The following is a 17625-nucleotide window of genomic DNA, read 5'->3' as shown; positions in this document are numbered from 1 at the left end:
AAGGAGTAGACATGTCAAGAGGCCTACGAGAACCATGTTTTTCTTTATGTTATCAAGAACAAGGGGTCAACTACATAGGAAAGTGATAGAGAAGTGAAAATGAAGCTAGATATGAAGGCTATGAGTGAAATAAGCAAGGTCATGAAAATGAAGCAATAGATAACATAACTAATGCTCAAGGATAGCTCAACTTTGTCAAGATCAAAGAGGAAAGATGGAATGGATGGAAGAATTATGCATGACACCTATTTTCTAGATTTTCATTATGGTACTTATCAAAGACGCCACAAGGAGTGGTTTTCACCATAGGATGAATTTATTTCTCTTTAGTTTTGCAACCGAGCTACTACAAGAAGTGGTTTTCACCAAGGCACATTTTTTTTCATTTTTTCCTAATTTTTCTCATTTTGGATTTTTAGAAATAGGTCAAGGATTTTCAAGTTAGATAGTGCTCCTATAGGAAAGATAAGTCTTGACAAGCTAAGACCATAGAAACATATGCTCAAAGATGCTGATATGGTAAAAGAAGAGAGATGGTAGTAGGATAAGTATATGGAGGATGAGAGTTCATACATTGAAATGATTATAGGAGTATGGATAGTAGGTAAGTGTAGCTTTGAAAATATTGCATAAGGGTAGGTGACAAAGTGGTGAAGATCAACATTGAAATATACCTTGGAGGGTTTTGGAATGATGGAGGAAATAGATTGAGGTTTAGATGTATGAGGTGGCAGGAGAATTGGAGAAGAAGAAAAAGTGGAAGACTTTGGAAGCTTTTGAGAAATATGTTTGGAAGAAAATGGAGTGGAAGCCTTTGGAAGCTTGAATGTCAACTTATAATTTTGTTCAATATTCAAGTCTTTCAAGAGAGACTTGGGAATCCATATAGCTTTATATTTTCTCTTTGGGTAGTGGAGCTTTGTGGTCTCTTGAATAATTGTTCTTTCTTTGTATTCACATGTCACTTAGATAGGGCAGAGTGACCTTCATTTGAAAATGGATTCTTGTGTTGTTCTTAAGTTGATCATCCAAATTACTTTGAAAAGACTTCGGACTTGTGGATGGAGAAGGCTGATATGACTAGTTTAGATTGAAAAGTGGGTTGTGATTTGTCAAAGATGAGTGTCTTTGTTGATCTTGAGGCATAATAGGCAATCTAGGAGTGGAAAATGTGAGAGAAAAAGGAACATAAGGTCCCAATATGGAAGGAAGGTTGGAAGGATTTATCTTAGATGGATAAGGACCAAGGATAAATTTAGGAGATGCAAAGGGATAATGAATAGGTACATCAACATCTTTAGAGTGAGAAACATGGCCAAGGCCATCAATAGACTCATGAGTACCTTTGATAGGAGAAACATATTTAGTAGGATAATTTGAAGCTTCAACATGGTTTTGAAGTAAGTATGGAGAAGTAGAGCAAGAGGGGATACTTTGATCTTGAAAAGTTTCTTTGGATAGCACATGCATAGTCATTTTTTCTTGATCTTCAATAAGCTCAATGGAAGTAGTGAAACTAGCATCTTCATCATACTTAGAGGTGGGTAAGAAATAGATATGGAAAGGTAACATTTTTAAGGGGATCAAAGGGTGCTTGATTTTGATCTTTCTTGATAATTATAGCTTTATCCTTTTGAGAGTCCTCTTGACATGGAGCCACTTCTAAGGACATGGAAAAATATGAGGTTTGAATGATAGGCTCTTGAAGTGAGAATGGAGTAGTGCTTAGAGTAGGTATAGTAGTGAATAAAGGTTGAGGAACTTTAGTCTTAGTAGCATAGAATAGTTTTGTAGAGAAGTGAAGATTAGCTTGAGTTTCTTTTAGAGATAGTCTGTTAGTTTGTGGTGACTAATCAGGGAAGTACTATACATACTTCATAAATTCTTTGGGGCTTAGGAAATTTTTTTTGGGCCCTATTTTATTGGGATTTTGGGTGAACATGTAATTTTTAATTATAACCCTAAAGTGGTTTAATGCTTGTATAAAAAGGGCTTAGAGTTAGGGATTATTTCATAAGGTGATACAACAATTGGCTCTTGCAGTTGTATTGAGCTATAAGGGATTATAGATTGTAATCAGGTTGTAATCACTAGATCATAATAATATTAGACTTGCTATTTGGTAGATGTAGCCCACGGATTGGGTGAACCACGTTAAATCTTGGTGTCTTGTGTTCTTTTCTGTCTGATCTATTATTTTCTAATATTATTTATATTTGCATGTAATTATTATTTCTGTCTGTGGTTTAATCCTAACATAGTCCTTGAGGATAGACATAGTCAAAATAGAAAGAATTAGGTTCTTTATTTGATAGAGGCATGTTAGAAAGCTTTGAAGTTTTGGGAAGTGAAGGTGTTGGAAAGATCATTACTAGACATAAGTTCATCAATATGATCTTTCTTAAAAGAAGTATCCTGATCACATGAGTTATTAGAGGTATCAACAATCCCATCATAAATTAGATCTTGGAATTTATGTTTCAGCTCGATGCAATATGAAGTAATATGCTCATTATGTTGATAATAAGCACAATAGATATCCAAGAATGGGTTTCCATATGAGCTAGACTTAGGCAATGTGATGAGCTCATTAGAAATGAGCCTTTGAAAGATGACATCATAAGAATCTTCCAAGGGACTAAAAGTCATCTCAAAATTATGTTAGGCTTTTTTTGTTGTTCCTCAAGTAGATAAAATGTATCCATGTCTTCATCATTTTGGTCAAAAATAGGATTGTCATGAAATTTTAGCATAGACTTCAAGGAGCTTTTACCTGTGAGCTCTCTAAAGACATCTTTAGATCTAGCAGATGAAGACAATTAATGTCTTTGAGTAGAGCATGTAGACCTAGAAGAAGAGGATAATATTAAAGAAGGTGACTTGTGTGCATATAGAGGGTTAGAGAGAGAATTACATGATTATTTCATTTGTTCCTCTACCATTTTCTCAAATTGAGAGTATTTTTTTTATCATGCCCTTAGTGAGACTAATGTCAGAAGTGTTAGGGGTCTCTTTAAGTTTATTATATTGAGTGTGTAGGCTTTACAATTCCCTAAAGAGTTAAAGAAACTTAGGATCATCTAGACTTGGTTGAGATTTGGTAGCACAAGATTTTAATCCAGTAGTTGTAGATGAAAAGCCAAGCATCAAAGAGACTATAAGAAGATAATAACATGACACAAGATAACTTGATGTCCAAACTACAGAGGTAGAGTGTTCACTTTTTCAAATATATCTAGAAATAAATGAGTGACTTGTCAAAAAAATGTCCAAGAAACTTACAACACTAATGAATCAAGTCAAGAGTTAGGAAAGATGCCAAATATCCAAGTAACCAATTAGATAGATAGGTAAAGACAAGTGAACAACTCTCCCAATCAAGCAATGTAATAAAGAGATCAAGGTAGCCATTTCAGAAAAATATACTCTATCATGTAGATTTCAAACCAAAGGAACTATGGTAAACCAAGTATAGACACTCTAGACTACCCAAGAACAAGTTTGGAGGAAGAAAAGTCAAGTTTAGCAACTAGGTTAGGCAATACAATGAGCTAGGCAATAGTTTGACAACATAAAATGTCATACAACACTTTTGAATAAGTAGTGAATCAAGTCAAGAGTTAGGAAAGATGCCAAATAGCCAAATAACCAATTAGACAGATAGGTAAAGACAAGTGAATGACTCTCCCAATCAAGCAATGTAATCAAGAGATCAAGGTAGCCATTTCAGCAAAATATACTCTAACATGTAGATTTAAAACCAAAGGAACCATGGTAAACCAAGTATAGACACCCTAGACAACCCAAGAACAAGTTTGGATCAAGAAAAATCAAGTTTAGCAACTAGGCGAGGCAATACAGTAAGCTAGGTGACAATTTGACAATATAAAATGTCATACTACACTTTTGAAGAAGAAGTCATGCGATACTTTAGTCCCATAATACACTTTTGAAGAAGTTGTAATACACTTTGTAAGAAGCAGGACTACACTTTGTAAGAAGCCATGCGATACTTCATAAATAACAAAAGTATTGTATGAAATTTTTTGTAGACCATTATGATACTTTACCAATTTGATAGAACATACCAATTTTGAAGTGTTATTGCTCAAAGGACTTGATTTAGTTGATTTTTTCTAACTAAATAGACCATCTTAGTAGTGTTTAGTTGTAGTTTTAACAATAAACTAGTAAGTTTTGATAGAAATCGAGATACAAACACGTCTTCAAGAAATTGGACAAGGTACAAAGCAACATTTCCAATACAAGAACTTGGGAAGTTTTAGAGCCAAAAAATATGATAAGGACTACCATCATGTGTATGTTCAAAGTATTTCCATGGGTCTAACACATCCATAAACACATCAAGAAAGATCTATCTAAGAGCCATGGTTCATTACTCAATAACTTGGCTCACACTTGATGTCCCATCACCTCACACAAAGAAGTTTCCTACAATAGATATTGGCTTTGTCATGGAGTTGTCATTGGCACAATCAAAGGGACACAAATGGTGAGTGCAAAATCTTGGGGTGATTTGGGTAGTCCACTAGGATCAATCCTTGCACCAAGATGTTGAGTGGATAAATAAGGTAGCTTCTATTCCTATGGTATTTAGAAAGGGTTCCATTCACAACACTTCTCTTGCACCTATGAATAGGACACCCTACCTTGCAGTAGGTAATGGAACTTGCAGCTACAAGAGTACCTTAAGCATTCTTGCTTAGTATTTTCCTTATGTTCCCTATCCCACAAGTACTTTTACTAAGAAAAGACAAGTGCTACGCATTGGAAATATTATGATAGGCTATGTTACTGAGAGGGAAGGGGTGAATCAATAACATATAAAACTTAAACCTTAATTAGCAATTAATTCTTTATGTGCATTTTGATCTAATTGCATACATGAGAAACTAAAAACATTAAAGCATATATAACACTTCTGACACACAATTTGATGACCCAAAAACCTTCAAAATAGAAAATAAAACTGGGGTGGGGATGATACCCATAAACTTTAGTTCTATAGTATAAAGTTGGCTTGTTAAGGCTTATAATGATGACTTCTAATGATCTACCCTATTAGGAGCAATAAGTACTGCTACGTCCACATTGTTAAAGGATTTACAAACATACAATGAAGTATGCACTTGGTAAAGATATTTACATAAGACTGTAACTAGGTTTGCTGAATGAGGTTCCACTAAGTGTAAAAATTACCTTGCTATGATAGATGAATCTTTATAGCTCCTTATACTACTTGTAGCCTTGTACTTCACTCTTCTACTCTTATCTTACTAGTTATTATCACTTCTCTACATTAGATTGGATGTGATACAATATATTACATATATACCAATCCAATTTATAAATTACAAAGTCGGCTACAATACAAGTTTACACAAAATGCACAAAGTTGACCCACACTACAAGAACTTGGGTTCTAAAGATTGGATTGGTGAGGTTCTGATACTTAGCATCCACCCTTAATGCTTGGTATCATCATGCACTCAATAGACAAAGAGGCTTGGTCCATACTAATCAATTCCAAGTAGTCTTGAACTTGGTCTGCACTGGTGATTTGGTGAATATTGTGAAACTCAACATATAAATTGAATCACTTGGTTAATACTAAGTGGCTCAATCAATACTAGATTCTCATTATTGTAACTAAGAACGTGGTAAGCATTGCATAACCTAGTTTTTACTAATAAACTCAACATACACTAAGATGCTCTGTTTATAAGTTGCCGATCATCACCATAGTAGTAACTACTCAATGCAAACTAAGAACTATCCCTTGGACTTGACAACAACTATAGAGCTTGGTAGATGTTGAAATGCTTGGTTAACATTGTTAACTGTACAATATGCTTGGTAGATACTTACAATATGAATATGTGTATGTCACTAATAACAAACATGACTATAATGTCAACAATCTCCCCTGTGGCATTCGTGACAAAAACACTTATCAATCAAAACTAAATTCAAGATGTATAAGAACACTTTTTATCCATCAACTTATGTCTTTGACTCAGTAGAGTATACTATTTTTGAGATTTTTCAAAATTGGTTTTGTAAGAGATGTACTTATGATAATGCTTCGCCATACATAATATTCAATATACTATACATCTTTTCACATCTGATATATGCATTTTCTCCTCTTTTTTGTACATCTACTCCCCTTTAGACAATATACATCTTTTCTAAAATATTCTCCTCCCCTTTTGACATTAATGCCAAAGATGTATGCTATATATACACTATATAGTAATGCCAAAATGTGACAAGAAATTTGAATGTACCTTCAAAATTAACACCATTGTCTTGTCCCAATTCTCTTGCAACACCTTACATGTGTGCAATGCAATTTGCACTCTTGTTTGATAGTTCTATCATGTGGTCTGCAATTGAGAAGTTGTCATGGATGAGTGTTTTTGCATGTGCAATATGTTTTTGGAATGCATCCATGTTTGGGAGAATCATGCCCTGTATATCTATCAATGTAGATCTTATTCTAGCTTCTTCTCTTAGCAATTCTACCTACATATCAGTTTGAAATCTAATCTTGTTGTAATGGACAGAGCTATAGCTTGGGTCAAGTTGCAATTGCCTTGCACTTGCCTTCAAATCCTCATCAATCTTCAAAAATTTATCTTTTATTTTGTTAGTGAAAATTGAAATATCTCAAAGTTTACCAAATAGTGAAGACACATTGTTGCAAGAGGTCTCTAGTGAGCCTAGAATAGTAGATAATTCTACTTGATGGATAGAAATTTACTAAGAAATATGTTCCAAAACTTTATTTTTAAATTTCTTCTTACCTCTCTACAACAATTTGTCTTGACCATTCATATCTTCAATAAATTTCTGAATTGCCTCTGCTAGCTGAATCAAAATTGGTTGAGAAATTTCAGCCTCTATATTTAGTGCCTCAACAAGGATATTCTTTGTATATTCTATTATTTGAAATTCCTTGTTTCTTTCTTCTCTAAGCCTTTGCTGCTTAGCTCTCTTTTGCAAAAGTTCACCAAATGTTTGCAATTGATTAGGGATTTAGATTGGAGATATCCCAGTTAAGAATAACAATCTCCTCATCAAGATCAATGTCTTCTTCCTTTTCTTTTCCTTTACCAAAAAAAATTGTGCTTGGTTGTGGCTTGGTCTCAACTGTCCTTGCACTTATTGATTACATGCCAAGAATGGAAACAATTGTGGAAATAATAGGACTCATTGAAAAGGTAGATACTATACTAATTGCTAAAATACCAATAGTAGAAATGCTTAGAGTTACCAAAGCTGATGTAGAGGGAAGTGCTTACTACTTGATAGATGAAGTGCTTGTCACTTTAGTTAATGAAGTACTAAGCTAGACAAGTGCAAAAATTGATTGAGCACTTCTGCTAACTGTGTTTATCACAATCAATCTTGTTGAAGCTTTCTTTAGACTTGATGTTTTCACTGTTTATCTTAGAGAATGAGGAAGTGAGGCTATGACTGCTGCAACAATTTTCTCTTAGTTGGTCTCTTCAGTATCTTGAATATCTAGAAAATCTTCCTTGATAGTTTCCTATCCCTTCTCTTCCTCCTCATCTACATTGTCAAAATGTGTAACTTCTTCATCATCAATTTCCTCATCTTTTTTTTGTTCATCATCCTCCTTATCACTGACATGTACTACAAAGTCACTCAGCTTGTGAAGAAGATACACATTTTTCCAAGTGTTTGTGGCATTCTTCACTATATGTTCAATGTCATTCAAAATCACAAGACAAGTGTTGAATCTCAAAGTAATATTATCTTCATTTTTCTTGAAAGATTCCTTTACCTCCTTGTCATTCAAACTCGACATGAGTTGCCTTAGGGTTTGCTCATAGATGTCTTTTTTAGTTTTCATGGCATTATCCCATCTTGGCTTGATCTTCTCCATTAAAACATTAGGAATCTGATGAGCAAGCTGATTTGGGGAATATTTCCATTTTCCCATTTTAGATATTACCACATCTTCTATTTGCTTCTACTCCTTTATAGTCCTAGTCTCATACTTCAGTGCCTTGAAGTTTGTTATGCTAGCTCCTAATTTTAATTCTTTCATCCTTTCCTGGAAGGTGGGTGGAGGTCTCTTAAATATTATATCTCCTCCTTCTTTATCTACTTTCTTCCTAGATGATCTTCTTGTAAACATAGCAGTGGATGTCTTGGCAAGCTTAGTAATAATTACCTTACCTTTCTTCTTCAATGGCTCTTTATCCTTTGATTTCTCATCACCTTCCTCTATATATTCACCTTTACCTTTAGTTGACAAAAGAGTGGAACTGGTTTTTAGTTTGGCAATTCTCTTCTTTCCTTTGTTGACTGCTTGAGGGAGTTTGATTTCATGTTCATTTCTAGCCTTTGCCTCATCATAAGTACCAAAATATGAAACTTTAGGGTCTAAAAGCTCATTAATTAGTACCTCAATTATTTCCTTGGTTTCATCTATGTCTACCTCATAACCAAGAGGTTTTACCCATACTATCCTTAGCCTAATTGCCTAAATATATACTTTGTCGCTATCAACCATGAAACAAACATCATCAACTAGTTTCCTGGGAATCCTAAATCTATTATTCATCTTCTCTTTGAATGCATCAAAGTATTTGTCCATAATACTTGCATAGCTCTCTCCCATTTCAGCCATATACTCATTAATCTGATAAAGAACAGGTAAATCCTTTCTCCATACTACTATACCTTTAGATGGGAAAAACTTTTGTACATAGAAAAATAGATAAGCTAAAAGTGAACTGAACTTACATGGATTGTTCTCGAAAGTTCTTATACTCTCCATGTTCTTGTTGAATTGGTTCAACATTAACTTAGCAAGGTCAAGGGATAGATTATTCTTGACCACTTTGTATGCTAAATCTACTACTTCACATGACACGCTGTTTAGTCTGCTCGAGCTATAAATCTTGTTAGTGATGAAATGTATCCCAAACTTGAGTTCCATGTCTATGACACAACTAATCTTCATTCCCCTTCCATCCCACTTAGTAAGGGTTTTCTTCTCCAGTTTGACTTGACTTAGGGTTTTGGTCATTTTTCCTTTTGACAACATAGGAAGACCAGTGATCTAGTAGATCATCTTCTTGGTTATCAAAATGGGTTAATCCAACCATAACTGACCATTGTGCACTTGATTAAGAATATATATTATCTATTTAATTTGAAAATCTTGTGGCATATGTGGAACATAAGTTAAACCTTTTGTTTCAAGATTTTGATGCTCCAGTTTCAACACACCATAACACAACTTTCCTAGGGTTTCATCGATTTCCAATATTTTGATATGTTGAATAGCACACTTAAAATGAGAATGCATATCATTTATTAATAGTATCTTTGGTGGAATTTGTGATTGAGCTCCACTCAGATCTAGGGTTTTAGTAATAGCAGGACTTAGCTTTAAATCTGGTGCCTTCCACTACATGCCTCGAACTAACATGTTAGATCCTTTCTTTGATTATCTACTAGTGGATGCCATTTTCACTCCGTAGGGTTTTCAATGAGGCATAAATCGTCAATAATTCACTTGAATCGCTTGGATGCTTTGAAGATTGTCTTGCACAGATAGCTATCAAAAATTCACAATGAGAAATGACTTAGATTTTTCCCCTTTTCATCAAAATTTTCTATAAATGCCCTAGTACAATTGTTCACTCAAACAAAAAAATATCATCCACTTCTCTTGCATTGACTGATTGATAGAGTCAGTCATGAATCGATAACCATACAAAGCTTAGTTACTCTCGACCTTGCTCAATAGGGTCTTACAACCCAACCTCACTCGGTAAGGTCTGCAACCTAACCATATTTGGTAATTACTGGCATCTTTTACTCGGTGATCCCTTTTCATCTTGAATGCTGATTTGGATCTTTCATTCTACTAACTAGAACTAATGTGAGATATCTTTAGAATCCTAGTTTCAATTCTCCTATGAAAGATCAAGTGGAAAAGGTAGAGTCACCCAATTCTTGAGTGACTTGTTCATCATTGCTCGGATTTGTATTCTTAGAATATTTTGGAGCCCATTGCTATCTCATCTATTTTCTGATGTTATCATCTTTTTCCTTCTTTTCATCTTCAATTCTTCCAATATTCATATAGTTCTTTGCAAGATGACCAAGTTTTGTACTGTAGTGCCTACCCTAGTTTGTATTTTTCTATTAATTAAGTCTAATTAAAAGATTTAATTAATGATATAATTAAATGGAAAATTAATATGATATTTTAATATTTATTTTTATTTAATTAATTGGGAAATTAATTAAATAAAAATAATTAAATTTGAAGATAAAAGTTATAAGTTTAAATATGGAACGTGATAATATTAATTTAATTTAATAACAATATATTTAGAGTTCATTTTTAAATAAATGCTAAATGATATTATTATTTAAGTTAGTAAATATTTTATCAATTAAATTTCGAAAATAAATTTAAAAGTGGAAAAGATATTAAAATTATTAAAAGATTTTAGATCGCATGATGTGTGCATGTGATTAAAATATATTAAAATAAAACAAGTGGATTTAATAAAGTGAGTGCATGACATTTGAAATTAATAAATTAATTTAAAAAGGAGTCAAGTGAATATTAAATAAAGAAATTTAATTAAATAAATTAATGTGCATTATTTTAATATTTATTCACATAGGAGTATGCAAGCTCTCGTGAGTTGTCATGTTGACAACACAAGAGTTTGCACTCTAATTATGCACGTGTTGTCTACACTTAGGAGTTAGCACATTATTTGAGCACATGGTGTCTACAACATCCTAGACACCTCATCATGTTTATCTTCTTATTGTGGAAGTTATGTGCTTAGTTGTCATGCTTATCTCCTAGTTCTTTCTAGACACATTCTAGATGCATCTTAGAGGCCTTTATATATAGGCTCTCCTAGTGTGTATGGACATCCTCTTATGCTTCTACAAGCACTCCTAATCACTTCAAGGGGGTTTCAGTTCTTGGAGGAATTGCGAATGTTGGAGAAGGAAGGAATTTACAAAAAGGAGAAGGTTCTAAGAGGAGGAGCTTCTCTACGATTTTTTGAGGCATAGCGATTTAGCATCAGTGTCCAGGTAGGCACTCGTGATTATTTCACATACTCTATTACGGTTTCTCTTTCTCTTCCTGTCTTCATCATGTCTATTATGTGTGTCTGAATAATTCTCTATGAATGAATCTTCAATTTTGTAATTCAAGCATGCATGTTGTTTCATCCAGTTATGGGAATTAAAAATATTATTGCAATCTTCCCTTAGTAGAGTCGGGATTTGGAAATTGATTCGGGTTTGGGTTCAAATTAAAATAGAATCTTATTATTTTGCATTAGTTTAATATGATTTATTAATTAATCTAATTAAATTAAATTTAATTAAGATTAGTTAATAGTAGAAGAAGTGTAATTAATTATTAGTCAATTTAAATAAATGGATTTTTAAATGAGGGCAAATTAAAAGAAAAATTAATAAGTGTTTAGTGGAATTAAATAATTGAATTATTAATGACATTATTTTACTTAAAAATCAATGAAGAATATTTTAAATAAATGATTGCCTTGGAGTGTTTTAAGGAATTTGCAAATTAATTATTTAAAATAAGATGAGTATTATTCTAGAGATTTGAATAATGGGAGATGCTCTTGGAATTAGGGGAGTTTTATTTAATTATTAGTAACATTGATTTTAGTAAAATAATGAAATGATTTTATTAAAAGTCAATGGGAATTAGTTTAATGATTTAAATAAGTAAATAATTATCTTTTGACTATTTTAGACAATTTTTTAAAATAATGGAGGGATAATTCTATGTTTTATTCGAAAAGATAAATGGATTGACTTGGAGATTAAATGGAGAATCTTATACGCTTGAAATATACTTGAAATAAAATCTGAAAACCTCATGTTTGGCTTAACAATGTGATTGCAAAAGCAAACTAAAACATGTGTTTGTTCCTCTATGATGTTTGCTATTTGAATATCCAGATGGGTTTAATTATTGGGGTGCACAAAGAATACTTTTACCTAGAATATACTTTGAAATGAAAATTGAAACATCTTACTTGGCATAACCATGTATTTGCATCTCGATTATCTTTGAAAATTGAATGGGGTAATTTTGTATTATATTTGAGCAATCGAATGAGTTAAACCATATCGAGTAAGATGTACCTCTTTAAATTTGAAAGCTCACACTAAAGTGAAAATTGGAACTTTATTGTAAATTGACATTGTGTGTTCAGAGCTAAACCCAAACATGAAACTTACATTGTGGTATGTATATTGTTTGTGTTTTGGGATTGACTAGATTGTTGACCAGTCTTGGGTTGTTACCAAAGGCTTGGGGGTTATGTGTTTGTGATGGCAAGTTGATGTTATTTGATCTTGATCTTTCTAAATCCAACCATGGTAATGTGATGGTGTGCTCTATGAAATGTTTATATTTACTGATTGTTATTGCTTTCTAGTCTTCTTGTGTGAAGCTAAGGTGTATGTATTTGAGATACATGACTTAACCATTTTTGAGTCATCGATCAGTTGTACTTGGATTACTTTTTGGTTGCCTTGATGGGACTGAAGTGTTTGTTTTTGATCTTGATGATGCCATGTTGTGATATGTTTGACTTGGTCATCTTGGAGTCCTTGATCAGTATTATTTTGGGATACTCTCTGGTTGCTCATGGAGAACTAATGAATATTATGGATTATCATTTAATGCCTTTTAGTTGCTTGTAAAGAATTGTTGTGCGTATTATGATTGTATTTTTTTGCATTTTAGTTACTCATGGAGAGCTGATGTGAATATTGTGGATTATCTTTTGATGTTTTCCAGTCATTTGTTTAGAACTGAAATGATTTTATATGGCTCTTTGATTTTTGATTTTCATGAAACTTGGCCAAACTAAGGTATACACGTAAGGTTTTGTGAGATATCCTTTATACTATTTATGTGGCTGGATGTCATGATATGTCTTCTGATTCAAATTGGAAATTATATTTAAGAGGTTTAAATTGTGGAGCATTTATGTGTACTTGGGTGGAAGTACCAACTTATTTTCAAGTTGCCTATTAAATAACCGAGTTTGATTATTGTGAATGTTGTGATATGGGACACAACTATGTTTTATGTTCTTAAAAGAGGTTGTCTAGGTACATGTCTTTGGGAGTGGCTTGCAGTAGGGGTTTGGGGCCCAAAGTGGTCAGTACCAGGGTAACCTATTGCAAGTTATGTAATAAGTGATAATCTAGTAATTAATAATTTTGGGGAAACACACTAAAAAGATAAGTTAGAGATATTTGACCTGCCCATGCCTTAAGTGCTTGTATAGACTAAGGATGGGAATGGGATGATTGCCTCATCTTCATGAGAGGGCTTTCTGGTTCCACATGTGCCACATTGAGAGTCCAGGGTTCAGAGTAACCAGTCTAGGGTAACTCAACGCTTGAGGGTCCGGGGTCTAATGAGAGACCAGTCCAGGGTAACTCAAGCAACCATGTGATGAAACTCCCTAGAATGTAGCCTAAGTCTCCTCTATAGAGTTTGTGTGTACCTCTGGTCATGTACTTATTGTTGGATGTGTTTATTGTGGTTATTCACTTTCATTGATGATGATTGGTGATTTTTGGTTGATGTTCTCTTGACATGTGGATTTTGACTTGAGCCTATCTCCTCCAGTATATTCTTTGTTGGCTTTTACCTTCATTATGTTCTTGGATCATTATGATGGATATTATATCTTGTGATGGATGTAATTACCAACATTTTTCTTTATATTGATGATTAGCATGTGATATATGATGTTATCTACTTTGTAGGATCATCTTATGCTTTATTCTTCCATGTTAGATTTCTTTATGCATATGTTGTAGTATGTTTTAGGAGTGACATTCCTACTATCATAATACTAATGATCTCTTCGATGAATTGGGATGTTATGCATAGAGGGATGGCTAGGGCCCACGATGGTCTAATGATGCTATTTACGGTTGCGAGGAACCGTGCACTTAGTTAGTTGTGTTTGTGATGTATGGTTATACTTTACGATGGATGTTTTTATCTTCTATGATGATGTATCATGTATGGAATTTTGTTTTATTTACTTTATTGCAATTGTATCATAGATTCGATGAGGATGATGTATCTTAATTTCTACATATGTTTATTCTTTTAAGCCTTTCATACCTTGTGACATGTATAGTGAATGCTTGAGTATTCTGAATAGGCATTTGAAAACAAATGTATATTATGGACATTGGACTTCTTAAATTATTCTTTCATGTGGATGTGGTAGTTGTTAGACTTAGTACTAGTTAGATTAAATGTGACTCAACGACTTGGGATCCTTAAGGAATGTAACCTGTTATGTATGCTTATAGTTGATTGTATGTTATTACTTCCGCTCCTATGTGTTTGATATGAATGGTTTATCTTTCATGTTAAAAAAAAAAAAATTGTTTGGCAAACTTAGTAAAATTTTAGGTTAATTCTTTTGGATCCCTTGACGGGGCATTACATGTACAAACAAAACATCTTTTGGTAGTGTCTCTTGTCCTCATGTGATGTTTCATACAATTCATTCTAATGTGTCTAAATTCTCCACAGTAATGACATCTGCACCAAGTGTTATAGTCCCAACCAAATATAGCTTTCAATTTTTTTTTGCCAGTTTCAATAGCTTAGTTTTGCATTTTGAGGATTTGTGCCCATGCTTCTTACATTTGTGACATTTGCCTTCAAATTTAGGTTTTTCTTTGCATTCATTAGCCCTATGACCATGCTGATTGCAATTGTAGCACTTTCCATTGAATTTTTCTTTCCCATTGCTCCAACATTTGTTTGATGTATGAACTATCTTACCATAGTGACTGCAAGTAGGTCTTTGATTCTTTTGAGCTCCTTGCTTGAATGACTCACCTTCTTCTCTATATCCAATTCCTACTTTACCCTTTTGTCTAAAGTGATTTTGCTCATCCAATTGATTCATGTCTGCTTGAAATTTTTTCATCCTTTCATTGGTTTTCCTTTTAGTGTTTAAATCATTCAACAACCTTTCATTTTCTAATCTTAGATTCATGATTTCTTCATTTGCATTTGTGAGATGATTAATGAAGCTAGCTTGCTAGAGGGATAAATACTAAATCTCATTATTCTTTCCTTCTATTTCTTCTTTTATCTTTTTTTTCTCTTCCATAACTTCACATAGTCTTACTGACTAAATTTCTTGCTCTCTTCATATTTTTCTTACTTCTTGAAGTGAACCATTCTTTTCTAATAGTTCTTTGATTACTTCATTAGCTTCATTTGGATTGCTTGCTGAATGGATGTTTTCAATTCTTTCTTCAATGTAGAGATGGTCATTCATTTGGATTGCAAGATCTTTTCTTCTTTTCAGAGATTGAGAGAGTTTCTCCTTTTCTTTCTTGAGTTGTGCAATATCCATTTCCAAATCTAGCTTCTCATTGTCAATAGCCTTTTTGAGTCTAGATACCTCCATAACCTTTGATCTTTGTTGAAGCTGTTAAAATTTTCACTGAGAACCACAAAAGCTCTAATACCAATTGTTGGAATATTATGATAGACTATGTTACTAACAGGGGAGGAGTGAATAAGTAACATATAAAACTTAATCCTTAATTAACAGTTAATCCTTTATGTGTATTTTGATCTAACTGTATGCATGCGAAACTAAAAACATTAAAACATGCATAACACTCCTAACACACAATTTGATGACCTAGAAACCTTCCAAATAGGAAGTAAAAATGGTGTGGGGATGATACCCACAAGCTTTAGTACTATAGTATAAAGTTGGCCTATTAAGGCTTATAATCATCACTTCTAATGATTTGCATTGTTAGGAGCAATAGGGACTGCTAGGTCCACCTTGCTAAAGGATTTACACACATATAATGAAGTATGCATGCATTAAAGAGATTTACATAAGATTGTTAGGTCTACCTTGTCAAAGGATTTGACTGATCCACCTGTTAGGATGGAACAATAGTTGATCTCTGATCTGCAACTAGGTTTGCTAAATGAGATTCCATTGAGTGTAAAAATCACCTTACTGTGACAGATAAATCTTTGTTGCTCCTTATACTGCTTGTAGCCTTGTACTTCACTCTTTTGATTTTCTCTTACTAGTTATTATCACTTCTTTACATTACATTAGATGTGATACAATACATTACATATATGCCAATCCAATTTACAAATTACAAATTTGGCTACAATACAAATTTACACAAAATGCACAAAGTCGACCCGCATTACAAGAACTTGGGTTTTGAAGACTGGTTTGGTGAGGTTCTGATACTCAACATCCACTGTCAATGCTCAACATCATCATGCACTTGGCAGATGTAGAGGCTTGGTCCACACTAATCACTTCCAAGTAGTCTTGAACTCAGTCTATACTGGTGACTCGGTGAATATTGTGAAACTCAGCATATAAATTGAATCACTTGGTTAACACTAAGTGGCTTGATCAACATTGGATTCTCATTGTTGTAACTAAGAACTCGGTAAGCATTGCATAACTTAGTTTGTATTGATAAACTTGACATACACTAAGATGCTCAGTTTATACTGCTAATCATCACCATAGTAGTAACTACTCGACACAAACTAAAAGCTATCCCTTGGACTTGGTAGCAATTGTAGAGCTTGGTAGATGTTGAAATGATTAGTTAACATTGTTAACTATAAAATATGCTCAATAGATACTTACAATTTGAATAAGTGTATTTCACTAATAAAAAATATGATTGTAATGTCAACACTATGCCCTCCAAGGCTTTTGCCTTTGTCAAGGTGTTTGTGATTATAGTGGATCAAGTTAGCTAGATTTTTCTTGTTCCCATTTTAGGTTATTCTTATTGGTATCTTTCCAACAATAATAGGCCCTCTAAAGGTAGTATCTCTCTAGGAGATAGAAACAAAATGGATCCTCTTAATACTCTCTTATTCCAAGTGTTTCCCCCAAACACACCAAAAAGCTTAATTAAAACTGCTAAAAAGTGAAGTAACCACTCACTTTCAAAATCTAAGGGTGGGTCAAGATTTATGATTCACCTCAAGGGTGAAAAGCATACTTTTTGACCACCAAAAGACCCTACTTGCAAGTTTTATGTGTGTATGGAAAATAAATAACTAGTATATTGCTGCACATGAAAAGAAATAAACATAAGTACACTTGTTTGTTTGTTTTTACTTTGGGAAGCCTTGCAAACAAGAATTAGTAGCCCTTTTAGCACAAGATCTTTGACATGTGTTCTTTAATAACATTTTGCAAGAAATTTTAGACAACCCTACAAAAAAATGTATTAGTCCATCAAATGGTTTGTCCAAATACAACAAACCTACAAAAGACCTTTGTTAGCTAGAAAATAACTTTTAGAAATCCAAAAAAAGAATGCTCAAAGTCCAAGATTTGACCAAATAACTCAAACAAAAAATAGTTCCAAACATGGCAATACTTTTTTTTCTAATAGAGTATCATATGATACTTTTTGGTATACATATGTGATTATTTGTCTTTGTGTGATACTTTGTATAAAAACCATAGATTT

The sequence above is a fragment of the Cupressus sempervirens genome, chromosome 4 (genome assembly GCF_028749045.1).
Source record: "Cupressus sempervirens isolate cs-2001-9-10 chromosome 4, ASM2874904v1, whole genome shotgun sequence".
NCBI classification, from domain to species: Eukaryota; Viridiplantae; Streptophyta; class Pinopsida; order Cupressales; family Cupressaceae; genus Cupressus; species Cupressus sempervirens.
The sequence above is the reverse complement of the archived record's forward strand: the minus strand, read 5'-3'. Positions refer to the sequence as shown.